Genomic DNA, 6,519 nt, shown 5'->3' with positions numbered 1-6,519 from the left:
TGCTCCATCTTTATCCCTGTGACTTTGTTGCTGGGAATGGAAATTAATCTAGACAGTATGGAGTATCCTCAGAAAACTGAAACTACTGCTTCTAGGTATAGATTCAAAGGAGATTGAAGTCAGCAAGTCAGAAATGCCTGCACACCTGCGTGTGTTGTTATGGCACTGCTGGTGGTTCCGATATGTCCTTCCAGGGCCAGTGAGATAGATGGCTCAGCCAGTGAGATGGCTCAGCAGATAAAAGTGCTTGCCTTCTGTGAAGGGACTCTGGTCAGCCCAGCCTGGCAAACACGGCTCTGGCAAGCCTTGCCCTTCTCCCTTATTCCTTTGTTTGTTTGTTTCCTTTGGTTTTTCGAGACAGGGTTCCTCTGTATAGCCCTGGCTGTCCTGGAACTCACTCTGTAGACCAGGCTGGCCTCGAACTCAGAAATCCACCTACCTCTGCCTCTGCCTCCCAAGTGCTGGGATTAAAGGCGTGCACCACCACTGCTCCCGCCCTTATTCCTTTTGCCTCACTAAAACTTACATTACATTCCTAAAGGTAACCTCCATGGTCCTGCTGAGGCTATCAAAGTATTGAAATTCAGCAATCAAAAGCCCCTTTTGGCTCACCTAATTAACATGCCCAATTAAATTTAAACACCTTATTCTAACATGGGGTTTCCCCTTTTACTTTTATAAACCACCATTTGCCTATGGGCCAGGTTTGTCTCCTCTCTACCCAGAGGTAGTCCTTTGTCCTCTGGAACAAACACCCCCCTTCCCCTTCTCCCTCTATCTCCTGTCTTTGTCTCTTATCCCCTGGCCTCTCTAGGGCAAAAAAATCTTTTTGCTGAGAACTTGGCCTTCAAGGTCCTGAGCCAATAGAGGTGTCTTATATCATCCAGGCCTGAAGACTTTAATTCTTTCACTGGATCCTATGGAGAAAATGGACTTTGGAAGTTGTACACACACACACACACACACACACAAATGGGACATTGTTTAGCCACAGAAAAAAAGAAATAGTATTTACGCAAGAGCCGAATAACAGGATATCATATTACATGACACAAGACACAGAAAGTCAACTCCCTTTTCCCCCCTTTCTCATAAGTTAGAATTAAAAAAATATATATATATATATATATATATATATATATATATATATACCAGATATATGGTGGCACCTGCCTTTAATCACAGCACTCAGAAGGAAAGGCAGGTAGATGTCTGCGAGTTCAAGGACAGCCTGGTCTACACAGCCAGTTCCAGGACAGCCAGGGATATCACACAGAGAAACCCTGTCTCAACCTCCCCCGTCAAAAAAAATCCCCTAAATATTAGTGACTTAACAAAGAGTGAGAAGGATACCTGTGGAGTGGGGAAGGGAGGTTAGGTCTGAACAGTATAGGTCAGACATATGTATGGAAATATTACAAGCCCCATTTATGTGCACGATTATCATGTGTGAAATCAAAACTGTTTAAAATATTAAAAACATGTCATTTGATAGGGGCTGAAGGTCAAGAGAGTGTAAAACCCACAAAAATTCGGAAAGGAATTTTTGCAGGTGGTATTCTGTATTTTGATTGAATTATTGGTTACATAAGGGTCTATAGTGAGCAAACTCATTCAATACATAAAAGATGAATATCATTTAGCACAATAAACTTGACTTTTAAATTTAAAAAAAAATATTTTTGTGCATGGGTGTTTTGCTTGTATCACTAATATCTGTGTACCGTGTGTGTGCCCAGTGGCCACAGAAGCCATAGAGGCTGTTGGATCCCCTAAGATTGGAATTACAGTTTATGAACCTCCATGTGAGTGCTAGGAACCGAACCCAGGTCCTCTGGAAGAGGAGCAAGTGCTCTCAACAACTAAAACAGCTCTCCAGCTCCCAGACAGAACTTTTTACCTGAAAAATGGTGTCAAGCTCAGGGTTAGAACTTTTTCCTTAAAAAGCACTGTCAATAATTTTTTCATATAATATATTTTGATCATATAATTTCCCATCCTCCAACTCCTTCCAGATTCTTCTCCACCTAACCACCCTCATGTTCTTTTCTTAACCTCTCAAAGAACAAAACAATAACAAAAATAAAAATCAAGACAGAAAAGCTAAAGTCAGCAAGACAAAAAAAAAACCCAACAAAACAGAAGTGCACAAAAAACTGTGCAGTCCATTTTATGTTGGTAACCTCCAGCTGGGTCTGGGGTCTGCCCTGGAGCATGGTTGGAGTGTGGCCCATTGGAGAAAACAAACGGATTTTCCCTTTCTTTGCAGGTATTGAATGCAAACAGCTTTTTGGTTAGCGGGACAGCCCTTTTGGTCCATATCCCCTTCTTAGTCCTGGAATTTTGTCTCGTTTGAATCTGTGTAGGCTGTCGTTAGTTCACATGTGTATCAGCCAGACTCACTCTACAGCATGTCCTAGGTTCCATTGTGCAGATATATTACCCTTTCTTTAGCCATTCTATCAATGCCACTTGGTTTACACCTTTTGGCTCTTCTGATTAATGCTACAATGAACATTAGCACACGGGTGTCTGAGCTCCTGTTTTCTTTTTGGATGTATAGCCAGGAGAAGTTGCCTGGCCATATAGTAATGCTGTTTTTCTGACTGAGTATCTCAGCAACTATTTTTTTCCTGTACAACTGTTAAGAAACTGTCAAGTGAGCAGTATTTTGTTTCCTGCAGTATCTTGCACAAACTGTCACCAGCAATCATCTCTCAACATTGAGGTCACTTTCTTCTCTACTAAACATTAAGTATATTACAAGAGATTAGAAACTGAGACAAGAATTTCCTCTAGAAAATTATCTGTAGGGCCAGGCATGGTGGTGGCTTATGCCTATAATCCCCATGCCAAATAGGGTACAGGATTTCTGGAAGTTCACAGCTAGCCTGGGTTACACAGGTTCACAAAAATAAAAGACGAAAGAAAATTACCTGCAAAGTTCAACCTGCTTTTAAGTATCTTAAACAATACACAGAACAAAAATCATTTCCCAAATATTAACATTATAATGCAGGATTTTATGTTTAGCCTTCTGGAAATGGGATTCTATCCCTTGTCCTATACAATGGATGCAAGTAAATGTCATACTAATTTAGACATGTTTTATGAATGTTTATGACCATCTGCAAAGATTAAATATAAATGAAATATAATCTCTACCTCAAAAGCAAAAGAGAAAGGAGGGAGAGGGAGGGAGGGAAGGAGAGAGACGGAGATACTCTAAACCTAGGTAGCCAAACTCAGAAAGGTGCTCCAATGAACAAACCTAGCAGGTACAAGGAACAAGTATAAGAGTCATTGCTGGGTCCCCGTCCTTTTCGAACCTAAGTGAAATTGGGTTGACGTGATGGGATCTGGTTACCATCTCTCCTGGCTTCCTTGAAGGTTTTAAAACCTTAACTCAATTTTGGGCCTACAGTCTTTAATGATAATTTTATTCATAGAGAAAGAAAATAGTTTTGTCTTTAAAAACCAATGTGTATCCCAGGCTATCCTAGACCAAGAACCTGTTTGGCCCCACAACCAGTTTGTATTTCCTTAAAAAAAAAAAAAAAGGCACCTGGGCGTGGTGGTGATGCCTTTAATGCCAGCACTCAAGAGGCAGAAGCAGGTGACTTCGGAGTTCGAGGCCAGCCTGGTCTACAGCAAATTCCAGGACAGCCAGGGCTACACAGTGAAACCTTGCCTCAAAATACCAAAACAACAAACAAACAAACAAAAGAAACAGTGAGATGGAAACTTTTATATAATTATATCACACTTTGCCTGTAATAATTTATACTAAAATGTCAGTATCACATATAAATAAGTTCACCATTTCTTAGAATGTGGGAGGAGGAACATCAGGAAATGAAACCCTACTGGGCTAAAGTGAAACAGAATTCAAATGAAGGTGATCCTTGTTGCCATGTTTGTAGTGACTGACATTCAATGATGGGGAGAATGGAATGTTCTTATCACTTTAAGAGACTGACTTTCATAAAAATGTTAGGGTTTTTGTTATGTGACAGATAATAGAAAAGCATAGTCTCTAAATCCCACCAGTTAAGTAATGAGGTGTTAACAATGAGTAAGTATGCTTTCAGATTTCTATGCATTCATATGTATACCCAATAATAATAACAGCAATAACTCACTACATTTCTTATTTTCATTAAATGCACTAGAAAAGGAATCAGAAGTGAAATAGAAGGAGCTGCTGACATTGAATGCTGTCAAGCTTTGGGTTCACATTGAGAAGCACTGTGCTAAAATCAAGGAGCTGTGAAAAAATTAACATTGGTTATTAGGGCCTGTCTCAGTCATTGTTCTATTGCTGTGAAGGGACCATGACCAAGGCAACTCTTATAAAAGCAAGCATTTCTTCACTGGGGGCTTGTTTACACTTTCAGAGATTTAGTCTATAGTCATCATGGCAGGGAGCATGGCATGGAACTGAAGCAGTAGCTGAGAGCTACATCTTGAAACACGGGAGGGGGGATTGCACAGGGGACAAGGGACTCAGACTGGCAGGGGCTTTTGAAACCTCAAAGCCTTATCCCATGCTTCCTCTAAGAAGCACTCATTGACTCTATCAAAGCCACACCTCCCAATCCTTCTCAAATAGTGCCATACTCTGGCAACTAACCATTCAAATATTATGAGCCTACAGGAGCTGTTCTTATTTAAACTACCACAGGGTTTCACTGATGGTACCAAAACATTCCACCACTGGGCTTAGGCCTTCTGGATCCCAATCTTAGGATATTATGACTTGACATGACAGCTGACCATGGAAGACAGTTTTAGTATTCTATCCATTTCCCTCCACGTTTCCTGGTCTTAGTTCTATCTCCATGGGTTCAGAGTTTTCGGTCATGTTTTGCTGGAAGCCTGTGGGGCAAGTTGGAATTCCCTTTCCTCTAGGTGCTACTTAACGCCTACAATCAGGCTTGCTGGACCAGCCAAAGGTGTTCCTTCTTTCTGTGACTCTAACTTACCCAGGCTTCCCTACACCTTGGGAATGTCTAGTCCTGGGAAATAATAACTTTTTGCTGGAGTCCTGGGGATAGCATAGGGGTTTCACCTTCACTTTCCTCCACATAGTGCTGTCATCTATTTATGGAAGGATTTGAACTTATGCATCTTGACATGCAACACATAGCTGGATTCCAATCCTCTCCTTCCTTGTCTGGTGGCTGCTAGACATTATGTGCTTAGTTGTTGCTATCTAGTGTAGGCAGACTTTCTAACTTAGCTTTACTTTTTTTGTGCTTCAAAGCATCCCCACCTTTCCCTAAAAAGGCCTCAAAGTGCTGCAGATGTAGCTCAATAAATAAAACATCTGCCTTGCAAGTGTTGCTAAGTCAGCTGACTCCATTTTTCCCGTTCCCTAGTTAAACATGTTAGAACTTGATGTCTATGTTCCGTATGGTGTTCTATAAGCATATCCCAGTTTTTTTTTTACTTGTTCCTCTGTAACTTTGTCACTTACATATCATAAATTGTTTCATAGTATGTTCAGAGAATTGGCTGACCATAAAATGTCTCATGGTATGTTCTAGGAACTGTCTGACTATAAACCCACATGTACTTTCCCCAAGTTCATAAAAATAACTGCAAATATCTGCTTTTTACAATCACCTGCTCGCTTGCTATACAAAAGGACTCCCCTGCTTTTCGTCGTAGTTGCTTCTCTCCTTCTTGTAGGAGACTGCAAGTTTGGCGCAGCTATAAAGATTTTTTTCTTTTTTCTTTTCTTTCTTTCTTTCTTTCTTTCTTTCTTTCTTTCTTTCTTTCTTTCTTTCTTTTTTTACCTTATAACCTCTTGGATTTTAGCTCCAGGTTTTCAACATCAAAGCAGTAAGAGTCCGAGGGTTAGACCTCAGGCATCAACAAGCAAACAATAACAACAAAAATGGAGTTCATTAACTGTCTTTTCTAGTTTCATGCCAACTAGATACAAGTTAGAGAGAGTAGTTCAATTAGAAAATGTCTCAATAACAACCAGCTGGAGGCAAGGCTAGAGGGCATTTTCTTAATTAATGATTGATGGGGGAGGGCCAAGCCCATTGAGAGTGGACCAATCCCTGGGCTGGTGGTCCTCAGTTCTATAAGAAAGCAGACTGAACAAACCATGGGATGATGCAAGGCAGTAAGCATCACACCTCCATAGCCTCTGCACCAGCTCCTGCCTCTAGGTTCCTGCCTCCAGTTTGAGTTCCTACCCTCACTGCTTTTGAAGATGAACTGTTACATGGAACTATGAGTGAAATAAACTCTTTCCTTGCCAAGTTGCTTTTGGTGATGGCATTTCATAACAAAAATTGTGGCTAAGACATTAACTAAAATATGTTAAGTTGGTATGCATCTATTTAAAGTGTTTTAATGTAACTAATTTTTAACAGAAAAAAATACGTGCTCATCCGGCCGGATCAGAACAAAAGGAAGCAAATTCACCCAAGAGGAGTAGACGGCAGGAAATAATCAAACTCAGGGGTGAAATCAACCAAGTGGAAACAAGAAAAACTATTC

Source organism: Mus caroli, chromosome X (genome assembly GCF_900094665.2).
Source record: "Mus caroli chromosome X, CAROLI_EIJ_v1.1, whole genome shotgun sequence".
Lineage (NCBI taxonomy): Eukaryota > Metazoa > Chordata > Mammalia > Rodentia > Muridae > Mus > Mus caroli.
This window is presented reverse-complemented; position numbering follows the sequence as displayed.